We start from the raw sequence: 17,473 nt of genomic DNA on the forward strand, positions 1-17,473 counted from the left end.
GGTTTAACTTAAGGTGGCTACTTTAATATACATCTGGGTGGATTGGTTGGGGCACCCTGGGGATATACCAGTGGACTTGCCCGGACACCTGGGGATATACTAGTGTTGTCCTAGGAGATCCTGGGGTACCCGTGTGATCATTCTATGGGTTGCCACCTAGGCTCAAAGGGATCATAAGATTATTCATGCTAGAAACTTTCGTGTGCAGCCACAAGCTATTATGCGCTCGAGCATAGTTGAGTAAGTTGCATGACCTCTTCCAGTGGTAGGCTAGCAGATGTAGGGGATGTAGGTTGGTACGGTCTACCCGGGGTTAGAGTTAATGCTTCTGAAAGACTGTGTCTCGGTCATCCGTTTCTCAAACACCATGTAGTGCGAGAAATCCAACGGAGGAGATCGAGTCTTGTGGGGAAAAGTGCGCAAACCTCTGCAGAGTGTACAAACTAATCATGGTTAGCTGTGTCCCCAGTTATGGACGTCTTGAGTATATGGTTCTTGAATTATCATGTTGATCTCATCACTCTAAATTAATTTGTTGGGTTGTTAATCACTTTTTAATTGGGATTGAGATGGGGACTTACCATTCTCAATGTTTTTCAACTACTATGATAGTTAAATAAAATATATTCCTTTAATGTAGGAAAAATGGTTTTATGCAAAATATTAAACTTAGACCTTTCCACCAGCCAAATATGCATGTAGTGATAGCTATTATTCATCATTGTCCTATGGTGTGAATTAGCCAGTACATTCAATGTACTGACCCTTTGTGGATGCAACGTCTCATGTTGCAGGATTCTTACGACGAGTAAGTGATACATTAGGGTTATGATTTCTACACTCAACTTTGCCATTGGTGTTGATGGGAATCCACAACCTTGTTGTTACTTCCGCTATTTGGATTAAGGTAATAGTATTTATGTTACTTTATACATGTGATTTACCTCTGTTGTAAATCCTCGAGTACTGTGTGTGTCAGCATACCGATCCAGGGATGACACTTAAGCACAAAGACTTGACCGTCAAAGGTCGGGTCGCTATAGTTAACATCATGCTGGAAGTTTTATTCATGGTCGAGAATGGAACTACCAGCCAGTTAACATCATGCTGATCAACGTTCATGCATAGCATATCATCATATGATGCACAGTCAAAAAGGTATGCTATTTTCAAAATGCCCACACAATGTCGAATGTGCGAAAAATAGAGAAAACGAGGGACGAAGTTTTGGCAAGTGTTGGACGTGGTCTGCGTAGGTGACAATGGGAACCCACATGTCAATAATGGTAGAGGCAAAAAAATTGGAAATATTTTCCCTGCATCAGGTGGAATCGAACCCGGGCAGAAGAACTGTCACTTGTCGGGTAGTGTCTCTTGGCCACTGGGCTAGTTTAGTACTTTCGTTACAAATAGGGCACTGCCTCAGGCGGTCCGATCTCCTCCTGCGCCTTTGTGCGCTCGCCATGACGCCGCTGTCTACCGTTGTGAACATGCTGAACAAACGAGAGGAATCTGGAGAGGACTGTACATGGAGAGGCGGACAGTCGGGACCCACCAGATCTATGGCCATACGCAAGCAAGTGCCTCATCAAAAAAATACTTCCTCCTAATGCTATACTCACGTTGGGCCCACGGGTTTGTCAACATTGTTACATTTTTTAGGTGCTTCAACGTAGTTACTATAGGAGATAAATTCACAACGAAGCCGAGGAGTATCAGTTGGGTTTTGGGCTGCCCCGTCTATGCTTTCTTTTTTAACAAGCGCAGCCCACGACATGCCGGTTTGTATTTTTTTGAGGTCCATCATGTATCGACCGGCCTATGGACCTCCCATCCGAGGTTTTATTTTTCCTGAAACATCGGTAGCCCAATTTATGTATTTTTTTGAAGAAAATGCAGAGTTATGTTTCCTTTCTAACTATATTATATATTTAAATTATTTTACATGTTATTATATATTATTGCTATTGTCATCATATATTTAATAGATACTTACATATGTAAGAAAACAATATCCCACGTCTTATTAACTTATAAAAATAATTTCTTAACAATAAAATCTTGGATTTTTGGGCAACGAAAATCGTGGTGATTGTGTACAAAAGCTTGGTAAGATTTAAGGACCAATGTAATAATAAATCACTTATTATTTAAATACATTTATAACAAAATGCTCAGCCCCTGTTTATTTTTTGATAACATTGTTGCGCCCAACCCAACATTATAATTAGAATCAACCAGCAAAATCATGTATATCGAGAAAGTGCAAATGGCCTGTAATTTTTTAGGAAAAGAATAAATGGGCCGCATGGACGCTACATTATTTATTCACCAGCCCAGCAAATGGGCTGTAATTCTAAAAAAAGATCAAATTGACTGTAAATTCTAAAAAAATGGGTTGAATACGTGCCACATTTTTGTAGGCTGAAATGTGGGCCAATAGGTCGAAACCAACGCAAGTTGTTGTCAACTATGTCAACAAATGATTCTGACATCGTTAGCCGTTGGATTTACATCCAACGACCGACATCCATCTTCAATCTCTCGTCTTCTTCCTCCAGCGCCGCCGGGATGAAAGGATCGAGAAGAGGTGTCTAGAGGGGGGGGGTGATTAGACATAAGTGCCAAAAGTTGCAGTTTTTAATATTCTCAAGTTTAAGTGGAGTTTAAGCACAAGTTTAACAAACACAATACATATCAAGCAAACATGCAATGAGTATATGAGCAGCGGAAAGTAAAGCATGCAACTTGCAAGAATGTAAAGAGAAGGGTTTGGAGAATTCAAACGCAATTGGAGACACATATGTTTTTGTCGTGGTTCCGATAGGTGGTGCTATCGTACATCCACGTTGATGGAGACTTCAACCCACGGAGGGTAACGGTTGCGCGAGTCCATGGAGGGCTCCACCCACGAAGGGTCCACAAAGAAGCAACCTTGTCTATTCCATCACGGTCGTCGCCCACAAAGGACTTGCCTCACTAGCAGTAGATCTTCACGAAGTAGGCGATCTCCTTGCCCTTACAAACTCCTTGGTTCAACTCCACAATCTTGTTGGAGGCTCCCAAGTGACACCTTGCCAATCTAGGAGACACCACTCTCCAAGAAGTAACAAATGGTGTGTTGATGATGAACTCCTTTCTCTTGTGCTTCAAATGATAGTCTCCCCAACACTCAACTCTCTCTCACAGGATTTGGATTTGGTGGAAAGAAGATTTGAGTGGAAAGCAACTTGGGGAAGGCTAGAGATCAAGATTCATATGGTTGGAATGGAATATGTTGACCTCAACACAAGTGTAGGTGGTTCTCTCTCAGAAAATGTGTATTGGAAGTGTAGGTATGTTCTGATGGCTCTCTCCATGAATGAAGAGTGGGTGGAGGGGTATATATAGCCTCCACACAAAATCTAACCGTTACACACAATTTGCCAAACTCGATGGGACCGAATGGTTAAACTCGGTCGGACCGATTCAGCAAACCTAGTGACCGTTAGGATTTTCGGTGGGACTGAGATGCAACTCGGTAGGACCGATATGGTTAGGGTTAGGGCATAACATAATCTCGGTGTGACCGATTACACACACTCGGTGGGACCGATATTGGTAATAAGCTAAACAGAGAGTTGGTCAGGCAAACTCGGTGAGACCGATTACACAAACTCGGTGGGACCGATTTTGGTAATAAGCTAACCGGAGGGTTTGCATTGTAATCTTGGTAGTACCGATTGCTCAAACTCGGTGAGACCGATTTTGGTAATGGACATACACAGAGAGATTACAATCCCATCTCGGTGAGACCGAGATCCCTATCGGTGAAACCGATTTGCTAGGGTTTGTGGCAGTGGCTATGACATCTGAAACTCGGTGGCGCCGGATAGATAGAATCGGTGGGGCCGAGTTTGACTTTTGGTTTAGGTCATATGTGGATGTGGGAAGGTAGTTGAGGGTTTTGGAGCATATCACTAAGCACTTTGAGCAAGCAAGCCATTATGCAACACCTCATCCCCTCTTGATAGTATTGGCTTTTCCTATAGGCTCAATGTGATCTTGGATCACTAAAATAGAAAATGTAGAGTCTTGATCTTGAAGCTTGAGCCAATCCTTTGTCCTTAGCATCTTGAAGGGGTTCCACATCCTCTAGTCCATGCCACCCCATTGTTGAACTTATCTGAAACATACTAGGTAAAGGTGTTAGTCCAACAAGAGATATGTTGACATTAATTACCAAAACCACCCAGGGAGCACTTGTGCTTTCACGGGACCACCTGCTCCCGCCTCCTACTGCTAGCAGCTCTGCTTAGCACACTTCGCTGTGAAGCGCTACCCCACCGTTGGCCAGGCCATCCCTCCACCCCTCCACACCTCCTGTTCTTCTCCACCGACTGCCGAACCACACCGCACGAGAACCAGTTAACCCTCGTACACCTCTCTATCTATGATTCTACTCCCACGTCTTCCCATCTCCGGCTCGTTGCTGTCCGGGGCCTTGCCGTCGTCCACCACCTTGGATGCGCTCGACGCAAAGTGGTCAACATGGTCAACGAACGACATCCATCGGAAGTAGACTGTGCGTGGAGAGGCTGACAGCTGGGTCCACGGCCGCATGCAAGGAAATGCCTCCTTATTACGCGCAAAATAATGATTCCTCCAACTGATAGCTGGGACCCACCAGAAGGGCCTCTGTATTTCGCGAAAAAAATGTTCCCTCCGCTGACAGGTCAGACCCACCAGCTATATCTTCGCACGCAAGGAAGTGCCTCCTTATTACGCACAAACAAATGAATACCCCCTGCTAGCTGGGACCCACCATAGTGGGAGGCTGACTTGTGGGCCCACTAAGTTGACGGGGACTGAGGGCTTTGTCAACTTAGTCAATATGAACGATTCTAGCTCCAGTGACCGTACAATGTCCATCCAACGGCCCTAGTGCTTCTTCAACCTCTGGTCTTCTTGCTCCAGCCGCCCAAACCAGTGCCGGTCGTGCCGCGCGCTCCTGCCTCCCATGGCCGGCTGTGATGCCGCGGAGGCCTCACCGCCCCCTACTACTCCCACCGCTGGCTTGGCCATCCCTCTACTCACCCACACGCCCTATTATTCTGCGGCGACGGGAGCCTCACACCGCAGCCGAACCAGTGAATCCTCGTACTCCTCTCCGCGTGGGCAACCACTGCCGCGTCTTCCCCGGCTCCACGTCGTCCCCTTCCTAGGCCTCGCCATCGCCCACCACCCTGGTGCTCTCGATGCGGCGTGGTCAACGTGGTCAAGGAACGACTTCCATCGGAAGAGTACTGTACATGGAGAGGCTGACAGCTGGGTCCACAGCCACAGCAAAGAAGTGCCTCCTTATTACGTGGAAAATAATCATTCCTCCACCTAATAGCAGGGACCCACCGGACGGGCCACCGTATTTCGTGAAAAAACCGTTTCCCCCTGACTGCTAGGATCCACTAGCTACATCTTCGCACGAAAGGAAGTGCCTGATAGTCGGGACCCACCTGATTGAAGCGTACATAGCGTTGTCATTCTGGTCGCGAATGTGTACGTACATACTGGTCAATGTAGAGGTGCGCATGTTCCGTAGTAGACGCGCGCACGTAGCATGTACACGTACGTACAACGGCCAGGGTGCAAGAAACAAAATACGGCCACGTACGTACATACGGGCAGGGCCTCGAACGCCTACTCACGCATACGTACGCCCAGGGCTCGTTTACATGGCTGGGTCGGAACGGAGAAGCTGCGCTGTCGTCGTGTTCATGGGGAGGCAACCAGCTGGGTTGGAATGGAATGCGTCATTGTGTTCATCGGGAGCCAACCGGCTTGGATGGAACAGGCAATGGAAACGAGGCCTGGCATATTGCAGAATGGAGAAAACGGCCTTGTGTTCGACCGCCCATGGTCGAAGCAGGATCCTATGCATCGGGAGGGGTTTGGCGTACTGCAAAACGGAGGAAACGGACCTCATACGGTCGAAATAGGGTCCTGTTGATCGGGAGGGGTGTGGCATACCACAAAAAGGAGGAAACGGACTTGTGTTGGAGCGCTACGGTCGAAACGGGGGTCCTGTTCATCAGGAGGGTTGTGGTGTACCGCAAAACGGGACTCCACGGGATACTGTTCATCTCCACCGTCGACCTCCTCCAGCCTCCACGGACTCCTGTTCATCCACCATCGACCTCCTCCAGCCTCCACCTGGGACTGTTCATCCACGGGCTCCTGTTCATCTAGCCTCCACCGCGCGCTCCTCCACCGGCTACTGTTCAACCAGCCCTCTCCACGGGGTCATGTTCAACCACCCCTCCACGGGCTACTTTTCATCCAGCCCTCCACCGGCTACTGTTCATCCAGGCCTCCACGGGGTCGTCATGTTCATCCAACCCTCCACTGGGTCCTGTTCATCCATCCCTCCACGGGGTCCTGTTCATACACCGGCTCGATTGATCGAGGTACTGTTCATCCAGCGCCAATGGCCTCTACTACCATGGGGTCCTATTCATCCAACCCCCACCGGGAACTGTTCATCCAAACCCCCCAACAACGCTCACTGTTCATCAAGGGAAGGAGGCAACAGTGTTCGATCAGCTTCAGTTAGCAGCAGTAGCGAAGGAATCACTCGGGTTCAGTTAACAACAAGGCAAGGGATCGATCGATCGCTTAGGTTCAGTAACGCGTAGCCTGCAGTGCAATCGCTCGGGTTCAGTTAGATCCCAACGCCTCACTCGGGTTCAGTTAGAGCCCAACGCCTCGCACACATGCGCGTACGTATGAGATAAACACGCATTGCTCGGCCCCCGACCACCCACCGTAACCAGGAACTCCCTGATATTTTCCTCGCCCTCGTTGTCGGTGTCAAAAACGGCGGATCTCGGGTAGGGGGTCCCGAGCTGTGCGTCTGAGATTGATGGTAACAGGAGACAGGGAACACAATGTTTACCAAGGTTTGGGCCCTCTCGATGGAGGTAAAACCCTACGTCCTGCTAGATTAATATTGATGAGTACGGGGGTTACAAGAGTTGATCTACCACGAGATCGTAATGGCTAAAACCCTAGAAGTCTAGCCTATGTGATTATGATTGTCCACCTCTACGGACCTAGCCTTCCGGTTTATATAGACACGAGGGGGACTAGGGTTTTACAAAGTTGGTTACAGAGAAAGGAATCTTCATATTGGGACGCCAAGCTTGCCCTCCACACCAAGGAGAGTCCCATCCGAACACGGGTGAGAGTCTTCGGTCTTGCGTCTTCACAGTCCAAAAGTCCGGCCCACGTACCATAGTCTGGACGCCCGAGGACCCCCTAATCCAGGACTCCCTTAGTAGCCCCTGAACCAGGCTTCAATGATGAGGTGTCCGACGCGCAGATTGTCTTCAGCATTGCAAGGCGGGTTCCTTCCCCAAGTACTCGAACACAGTCTTCGAACAACGAACGTGTCCAGCTCTGCAAGACAAATTCCACACACAACCATAGAGAGTATAATAGATCTTTAGTCCAATCCGCTGATAACTATTGGTAATGTGACACCACGTCACTACCCGGTCATTATTTCGAACCGTTTTTCGTCCTGCTGCTTCGAGATGCGGTCTCATTGGCACGTCTTGTCAAAGCAGAGATGGTGTCCCCTTATTGCGGAACTCTCATCAATACGGGCGTGGCAAATCCAACCACGCCATTCACACGGCTCTTGGGAACAGGTGAGTTTCAAGGCGAGTGGGGAGGCGCTTGATATTCACCGCCTTTATAAGGAGACAAGGATTCCCTTCATTCACCCACTCCTTCAACTTCTCTCTACCCTCCCATTCTCAAGCTCCAGTGCCTGAGTCCTCATCCTCTCCGCCTCAAGGAAGCACTCGACTATGTCCGGATCTGGAGTGCAGGGCAAATGAATGGCCTCCTCCATCAAGGAGAAGGACATCACAAAGTTTGGGAGGATAGGTATCTGGCGAAGGAAACCGCCCATCGGCTTCTGGCCAAGGTGCACATAGTCCCCACCCCGAAGCCTAATGAGAGGGTTGTGTTTATCCCCCATTTCGTCCACGGGTTAGGGTTTCCTCTCCACCCTTTCGTCTGCGGACTCATGTTTTATTATGGGCTAGATTTCCATGATCTAGCTCCAAACTCCTTCCTCAACATCTCGGCATTCATTGTCGTGTGTGAGGCCTTCCTCCGCATTCCACCCCACTTCGGACTATGGCTCAAGATCCTCAACGTGAAGCCGAAGGTGGTGGATGGCCAACACGCGGAGTGCGGAGGCTCCATGGTGAGAAAGCTGCCCAACGTCACATGGCCCAAGGGTACTTTTGTGGAGACTATCAAAGAGTTGCAGAAACTATGGTTCTATATCACAGAGCCACGCGACACCACCTGGGCCGCGGCTCCCGAATTCAAGTCCGGAGCTCCAATGCCACTCACCTCATGGATAGAGAAGGGCCCGAATTAGTCCTCATCGGACGAGCTGACCGCGCTACAAACGCGAATCCAGAGCATGGTAGATAAAAACATCAAGCTTGTCAATGTAATCCAGGTGATGTTAGTTCACCAGATCCTCCCATACCAGAACCGGGCTTGCCCTTTGTGGGAATTCGATCCGGAGAAGCACCGGACCTTGGAGAGGCTCTTCGGAACAACGCATGAAGATATCTGGAAGTTGCTCTCTAAGGGCAACGAGACACCGCCGGAGATAGACGAGGACCGCAGGCATGATCTGGCCCATCCTGCCAGTGCGGTAAGTCTTTCGCGTTTCCAGATGCATCCTCTTCTTGCTTATTCAAGGAAGATACTTAAACTCCACCAGTTATGTTTTCAGGTATGGATAGAGAAAGCAGAGCAGATTAATTGTCCGGCTCCACTGCCCGAGGAAGCAGCCATCCCTCTTCTGACGAAGATGCTGGTTCCTACGCCTTACCAGGCGCCGGAGAAGAAGGCCCAGAAGACGGCCAAGGGGGCCCGGAGTGGCTTCCGTCGCAAAGGAGCTTCGGTAGGACGTCCGAAGACAACGAGACTCCTCCTCCGCTGCCAAAGACGACGATGAGGACGAGGAGGAAAGCAGTTCTCCCCCTGAAGGGGGAAAGAAGAAAAGGGCGGCCTCCATGAATCTGGAGGCAGAGGCATCTAGGAGGGGGAAGAGTTCCCACGCGGATAACTCCGCGTGGGACGTCGACAGCAGCCCCGAGCCACATCGCCGAAACAAGCCCCCGGCCGCATCGTGAGTACTCAAAAGACTCTAACATATTATATTTTACCTCCTGTGTGGCCATGTTTATGAAATTTTGAGAGTTGGCCAGTCATCGGCTTCAACCCCCACGTAGGTAGTACGGGGGTGTTCCGGATGGAATCTAAACACTCTTGATCCAATTTGTTTGGTCCTTGAAGCAGGTGTTTAGCGCAACGAACCAGGCAATCGGACTATATGGCTTTATCACCCTCACATAGCCATAGAATTTCTATAATGCAAATTTATGCGCAGCCCCTAGTATCCGCACTAGGGTACTATAAACACCTGATTGGGTAAAAAGCCGGTTCATCGCATAATGCCGAAAAAATCGATAAAGATTTGAAACATCCGAAGAGCTGACCGGCTCTCGCCGCATCATGACAGTTAGTTTTCGTCTTTCTCTACTGAGGTGCTCATCCGAATAAGCCAGGACACAAACTACCCTAGCCGATATAGCGGAATGTAAGGTAGTAAGCACAGGATCCGAGCAACCCAACTATTGACCGAAGACATGATTCAGAGCCAATGCATATAATGCTAAATTCGGGGTGCCGAACTATGTTGTTGAAAGTGTTCGGACTTTGTTGCCATTTTGTGGGTCGCAATGAAGCCCCTGGCAGATTAAAGCGTACCAAAAATGTACGGTAGCAACTTTGAGAAAAACCATCAAAAAAAAAGGAAAAAAGGGGAGTAAGCTAGTGCCGCAGAAGTTGGGCGGAAAACTATTTCCATTATAGTTTGATTAATACGACAAAGCGTATTTGTACAAGTGGTGTGATAAGCAGCCGGGCTATTTAAGATGCCACAACCAAGGAGAGCTGCGTGTGGGTCCTGAAAGCAGGTAGAGTGATCGTTAAAGAGACCATCTAAGAATTCCCTTGTACGCCAATGCTTCTTGCCATCTTGGTGTATCCATCCTGCCGAGAGGACCGATGATCAGGTCGTCAGAGGAAACCTGCGGAAAAAAGACCTAAAAAGGATAAAAAGAAGAATTGAAAGTATGTGTGTCCAGGAGCGGTCGATTCGTAGTATGAATCATAAGATAGATACGCCTCCATCTATGCCCATGGTATTTTGAGTGCGTACTTATGTGCGTGCGGTACAAATGTCGCTTCTTAGTTGGGACTGGGAGGGAGGACGGACTGCTAGTCGAGCTCTTGACGAGCTGGGTTTTCCTGCTGCAGAGCAGTACGGATTCGTTTGACAGTGTCCAGGAGTTCGGCCGACGAATTAAGGTTCTGCTTGAGGAGGCCGCTCTGTACTTCTGCTGCTAACGCCGCGCTGTGCTCCTCGGTACGGAGGGAGCGTTCCGTGTTTCCATTGACTGTTATGATGCCACGTGGATCGAGCATCTTGAGCTTAAGATAAGCGTAGTGTCGCACCGCGTTGAAGCGTGCAAATGCGGTTCGTCCAAGCAGTGCGTGATAGCCGCTGTGAAAGGGGACGATATCAAATATCAGCTCTTTGCTTCGGAAGTTGTCCGGAGATCCGAAGACAACCTCTAGTGTGATTGAGCCCGTACAACGGGCCTCTACACCTGGTATGACTCCTTTAAAGGTAGTATTTGTTGGCTTAATTCTTGATGGATTAATGCCCATTTTGCACGCTGTAACCTGATAGAGCAGGTTTAGGCTGCTACCACCGTCCATGAGGACTCTCATGAGGTGAAATACATCAATGATTGGGTCGAGGACCAGTGCGGCTGACCCGTCGTGACGGGTACTGGTCGGATGGTCCCTGCGGTCAAAAGAGATCGGGCAGGAAGACCATGGGTTGAAATTTGGGGCGACTGGTTCCATCGCGTAGACGTCCCGGAGCGCGCGCTTGCGTTCCCTCTTGGGGATGTGGGTAGTGTATATCATGTTTACTGTTTTAACTTGGGGGAAACTTCTTCTGTTCCCCTGTGTTCGGTGGCCGGGGATCCTCGTCATCATCCTTGCTTTGTGACCCCTTCTCCTTGTTTTCGGCATTTAACTTGCCGGCCTGTTTAAAAACCCAACAGTCTCTATTGGTGTGATTGGCTGGTTTGTCAAGAGTGCCGTGTACCTGGCATGGGCGATCGAGTATGTGGTTCAGGCTGGATGGGCCTAAATTGTTCCTTTTGAATGGCTTCTTCCACTGGCCGAACTTGGAGCCGCTGAATCGGGCGTTGATCGCTGTATCGTCGGTATTATCACCATTGTTTTGACGCTTGAGTCTGTTGCGTCGGGGCTTGCTGTTGCTATTTTTGGCTTCTGTAGTGCCAGGTTCATTTGCACTGTTATTGCTACGGGCTAGCCAGCTATCTTCGCCCGTGCAAAAGCGGGTCATAAGTCCCATAAGGGCTGCCATGGTCTTCGACTTCTCTTGGCCGAGGTGTCGGGCGAGCCATTCGTCCCGGATGCTGTGTTTAAAGGCCGCCAAGGCTTCGGCATCCGGGCAGTCGACGATCTGGTTCTTTTTAGTTAAGAACCTAGTCCAGAGTTTCTTGGCCGACTCTCCGGGCTATTGAATTATGTGAGTGAAGTCATCGGCATCCAGAGGTCGAACATATGTACCCTGAAAGTTGTCAAGAAAGGCCTCTTCCAAGTCCTCCCAGCCAGTGGCGGAGACAGGCCTGGGGCAGCTAGGGCTATAGTCCCTGGCCTAGAAACAACTTCCTTTGTAATTTCTTCATGCAAAGCATAGAAAATCATAGAAGTTTATCACTCAACATAGCACAACCCCAGGCGTAGTCTGCATCTAGCTCCGCCACTGCTCCCAGTTACCGATGGAGTTTTCAGGCAGACTATTCAACCAGTGCCGGGCTGGTCCTTTGATTTTTAGTGGGAGATATTTGATGGCGTGGAGATCCTCGCCGCAGGACATATGGATGTGAAGAAGAAAATCCTCGATCCATACCGCGGGGTCTGTTGTCCCATCGTATGATTCGATGTTTACGGGTTTAAACCCTTCTGGGAATTCGTGCTCCATTACTTCGTCGGTGAAGCAAAGTGGGTGAGCGGCGCCTCTATATCATGCCACGTCGCGACGTAGCTCGGATGGAGTCCGTTTGCGGTTTTTGGCCCGGGCATGAGTATGACTATTGCGTCCGGCTAAGTAGTCATTGTCACGTGTCGGGGCACGTCCCCGTGATCCATAAATCGATCTGTTCTGACCTGCTCTACTGTCCAGGTCCTGCCGTAGGTCATATGTGTGTCCCCGAGCTGTTTTATCTCTGCCTTTATGCTGAGGTAGGGCATGCTGGTGTTCGACCTGAGTTGCCGCTTTATCCCGACCACGTGCTGGTCGGTCAGCCGCGTTGCGCGATGATGGTACGGGCTCCAGCGCCTCGTCATCGAACTGAGGTAGCAATTTGCGCTTCGGGTAACTTTTGGCTGGGCGCTTGAGGCCGTATTCCTCGGCTGCCAGGACATTAGTCCATCTATCATTGAGCAGATCTTGATCAGCTTGAAGCTGCTGCTATTTCTTTTTTAGGCTCCTTGAAGTGGCTATTAGCTGGCGCTTGAAGCGATCCTGTTCGAGAGGTTCCTCAGGCACGATAAAATCCTCGGTGCCGAGGCTCGCCTCATCCTCGGAGAGCGGAAGATAATTACTGCCCTCTGAGTCTTCGTGCGTGGCCTGTTCACCAGGGCTAACTTGCCCATCTTCCCATTCTTCTTGTTCGGAAGTTGCCTCAACCGGGTCTTTATTATCTTCGGCACCGTCTAGAGTGTTTTCTTCTCCTGTGCCGGTGTTGCTGTCTTTGCTGCGGCGTGATTTAGAGTGGCGCCACTGACACCGGCACTTTGGTTGTATCTTGGGAGGTTTATCCTCAACTGGATCTTCCTTGTCATTGTCGCTATTCTCTTTTAGTGCATCCACCATGTATACGTCATACGAGGAAGTGGCCGTCCAGCGTCCGGTGAATGGCGGGTTTTGGGCCTCTTCTTCTTCGGCATCGTCGTCCATACCGTCGATGTCATCGGAGCCGTATCGAGAATGTCAGTTAAGTCTTCGACAGTGGCTATTAAGTGGGCGGGGGGTGGGAAGCGAAATTTGTCATCAGCATCCAGTTCAAACCAGATATAATTCGGTTGTGAGTCCCCCGCTAAGGAGAGTGTTTTTAATGAGTTTGGCACATCGCTTAAAGGCGAGTGCCGGAAGATGTCCGCGGAGCTGAATTCAACGATCGACACCCGATCAAGCTCGTCGTGCACGGATGCACATGTTTCGGAACCTGTAGCCGAAAATGTGTCCGAGGTTCTGGCAACGCAGATCTCACTTGAGGTTGGGTCTATGTGTGGCTCCAACGCCGCTGAGTCTGTGGCCTCCGTGGCGGGGTTGAGCCTCCCATCCTCGGACAACATGACCTGCTCCGGATCTAGGGCCGGAGCAATTGCAGTTTCTATCTCCTGGTGTAGTTCGATGATAGATTTAAGCCATGTTCATCATGTTGACAGGGAGCGTCTACTGCCACAGTCTCGAATCCGTCGAAGATCAAGTCTCTGCGGATGTCAGCGACGTAGTTCAAGCTTCCAAATCCGACCTGATGGCCAGGGGCGTAGCTATCGATCTCCTCTAGATGGCCAAGCGAGTTGGACCGCAGTGCGAAGCCCCTAAACATGAAGATCAATCCGGGGAGGAAGGTTTCTCCATGGACAATGTTGTTGTGGATGATTGATGGGGCCATCGAACCTCTTGGCGATGGCACAGTGGAACTCTCAATGAAAGCACCAATGTCGGTGTCAAAACTAATGGATCTCGGGTAGGGGGTCCCGAACTATGCGTCTGAGGTTCACGGTAACAGGAGACAAGGAACGCAATGTTTACCCAGGTTCGGGCCCTCCCGATGGAGGTAAAACCCTATGTCCTGCTAGATTAATATTGATGAGTATAGGGGTTACAAGAGTTGATATACCACGAGATCGTAATGGCTAAAACCCTAGAAGTCTAGCCTATCTGATTATGATTGTCCTCCTCTACGGACCTAGCCTTCCAGTTTATATAGACACCGAGGGGGACTAGGGTTTACAAAGTCGGTTACAGAGAAAGGAATCTTCATATTGGGACGCCAAGCTTGCCCTCCATGCCAAGGAGAGTCCCATCCGGACACGGGTGAGAGTCTTCGGTCATGCGTCTTCACAGTCCAATAGTCCGTCCCACGTACCATAGTACGGACACCCGAGGACCCCCTAATCCAGGACTCCCTCAGTATCCCCGGAACCAGGCTTCAATGACGAGGTGTCCGGCGCGCAGATTGTCTTCGGCATTGCAAGGTGGGTTCCTTCCATGAGTACTCCAACACAGTCTTCGAACAACAAATGTGTCCGGCTCTGCAAGACAAATTCCACACACAACCATAGAGAGTATAATATATCTTGAGTCCAATCCGTTGATAACTATTGGTAATGTGACACCACGTCACCACCCGGTCATTATTTCGAAACATTTTCCGGCCTGCCACTTCGAGATGCGGTCTCATTGGCACGTCTTGTCAAAGCAGAGATCGTGTCCCATTATTGTGGAACTCTCATCAATAAGGGCGTGGGAAATCCAACCGCGCCATTCGCACGACTCTTGGGAACAGACAATTTTCAAGGCGAGTGGGGAGGCGCTTGATATTCACTGCCTTTATAAGGAGATAAGGATTCCCTTCTTTCACCCACGCCTTTTCCTTCTATCTACCCTCCCATTCTCAAGCTCCAGTGCCCGAGACCTCATCCTCTCCACCTCAAGGAAGCACTCGACCATGTCCAGATCTGGAGCACAGGGCAAATGGATGGCCTCCTCCGTCAAGGAGAAGGACATCACCAATCTTTGGGAGGCCGGGTATCTGGCGAAGGAAACCGCCCATTGGCTTCCAGCTAAGCGGCAAATCGTCCCCACCCGAAATCCTAATGAGAGGGTGGTGTTTATCCCCCCTTTCATCCATGGGTTAAGGTTTCCTCTCCACCCTTTCGCCCATGGACTCATGTTTTATTATGGGCTAGATTTCCATGATCTAGCTCCAAACTCCTTCCTCAACATCTTGGCATTCATTGTCATGTGTGAGGCCTTCCACCACATCCCACCCCACTTCGGACGATGGCTTAAGATCTTCAACGTGAAGCCAAAGGTGGTGGATGGCCAACACGCGGAGTGCGGAGGCGCCATGGTGAGCAAGCTGCCCAACGTCACATGGCCCAAGGGTAATTTTGTGGAGACTGTCAAAGAGTGGCAGAAACTGTGGTTCTATATCACAGAGCCACGCGACACCACCTGGGCCGCGGCTCCCGAATTCAAGTCCGGAGCTCCAATGCGACTCAACTCATGGATAGTGAAGGGCCTGAATTGGTCCTCATCGGACGAGCTGACCGCGCTACAAACGCACATCCATAGCATGGTAGACAAAAACATCAAGCTCGTCAACGTAATCCAGGTGATGTTAGTTCGCTGGATCCTCCCATGCCAGAACCTGGCTTGCCCTTTGTGGGAATTCGATCCGGAGAAGCACCGGACCTTGGAGAGGATCTTTGGAACAATGCATGAAGATATTTGGAAGTTGCTCTTTAAGGGCAACGAGACACCGCCGGAGACAGACGAGGACCACAGGCATGATCTGGCCCATCCTGCTAGTGCGGTAATTTTTTCGCATTTCGAGATGCATCCTCTGCTTGCTTATTCAAGGAACATACCTAAACTCCACCAGTTATATTTTCAGGTATGGATAGATACAGCGGAGCAGATTAAGTGTCCGGTTCCGCTGCCCGAGGAACCGGTCATCCCTCTTTTGACGAAGATGCTGGTTCCTGCCCCTTACCAGGCGCCAGAGAAGAAGGCCCAGAATACGGCCAAGGGGGCCTGGAGTGGCTTCCGTCGCAAAGGAGCTTCGGGCAGGACATCCGAAGACAACGAGACTCCCTCCTCCGCCGCTGAAAACGACGATGAGGACGAGGAGGAAAGCAGTTCTCCCCCTGAAGGGGGAAAGAAGAAAAGGGCGGCCTCCACGAATCTGGAGGCGGAGGTGTCCAAGAGGGGGAAGAGTCCCCTCGCGGATAACTCCGCGTGGGACGTCGAGAGCAGCCCCAAGCCACACCGCCGAAACAAGCCCCCGGCTGCATCGTGAGTACTCAAAAGACTCTGACATATTATATTCGGCCTCTTCGGTTCGTTCGGCCCCGACCACGCACCGTAACCGGGAACTCCCCGATATTGTCCTCACCCTCGCTGTCGGTGTCAAAACCGACGGATCTCGGGTAGGGGGTCTCGAGCTGTGTGTCTGAGGTTGATGGTAACAGGAGACATCGAACACAATGTTTACCCAGGCTCAGGCCCTCTTGATGGAGGTAAAACCCTATGTCCTGCTAGATTAATATTGATGAGTATGGGGGTTACATGAGTTGATCTACCACGAGATCGTAATGGCTAAAACCCTAGAAGTCTAGCCTATCTGATTATGATTGTCCTCCTCTACGGACCTAGCCTTCCAGTTTATATAGACACCGAGGGGGACTAGGGTTGTACAAAGTCGGTTACAGAGAAAGGAATCTTCATATTGGGACGCCAAGGAGAGTCCCATCTGGACACGCGTGTAGAGTCTTTGGTCTTGCGTCTTCATAGTCCAACAGTACGACCCACGTACCATAGTCCGGACGCCCGAGGACCCCCTAATCCAGGACACCCTGACTCGCTTCTACCAAGGTTTTTTCTGTCATGGACGACCCAAAGAATGTCATGCAGTTGTGTTTCTGGCCCGCCCAGGACGAAAAGCCCATTATCTGTCACGATTTTTTGTCATAGAAGTAGGACCCCACCACATCTATGATGATACTGGATTTTGTCACAATTGTCGTCATAGAAGTGTCATAAGTATGACAATTTTTTTTGTTTGGCCCAAAATGTCAGGATGTGTCTTTTTCGTAGTGGGGAGAGTTTCGTTAGCACGACGGTGTGCTGACGGTGATGATGAAGTTATCGACGCAGGGCTTCTCCTAAGCACTACGACAATACGACCGAGGTGGAAAACTGTGGAGGGGGGCACCACACACGGCTAAATATCAACTTGCGTGTCTATGGGGTGCCCCTTCCCCCGTATATAAAGGAGTGGAGGAGGAGGAGGGCCGGCCACAAGGGGCGCGCCCAAGGGGGGATCCTACTCCTAGTAGGAGTAGGTTCCCCCTTTCCTAGTCCTAGTAGGAGAAGAAGGAAGGAGAGGAAGAAGTGAAGGAAAGAGGGGGGCGCTGCCCTAGCCCTAGTCCAATTTGGTTTGGGCTAGGGAGGGCGCGCGCCACATCTTGGCCTGCCTCCTCTCTTCCACCATTAGGC

The sequence above is a fragment of the Triticum dicoccoides genome, chromosome 3A (genome assembly GCF_002162155.2).
Source record: "Triticum dicoccoides isolate Atlit2015 ecotype Zavitan chromosome 3A, WEW_v2.0, whole genome shotgun sequence".
Classification (NCBI taxonomy): domain Eukaryota; kingdom Viridiplantae; phylum Streptophyta; class Magnoliopsida; order Poales; family Poaceae; genus Triticum; species Triticum dicoccoides.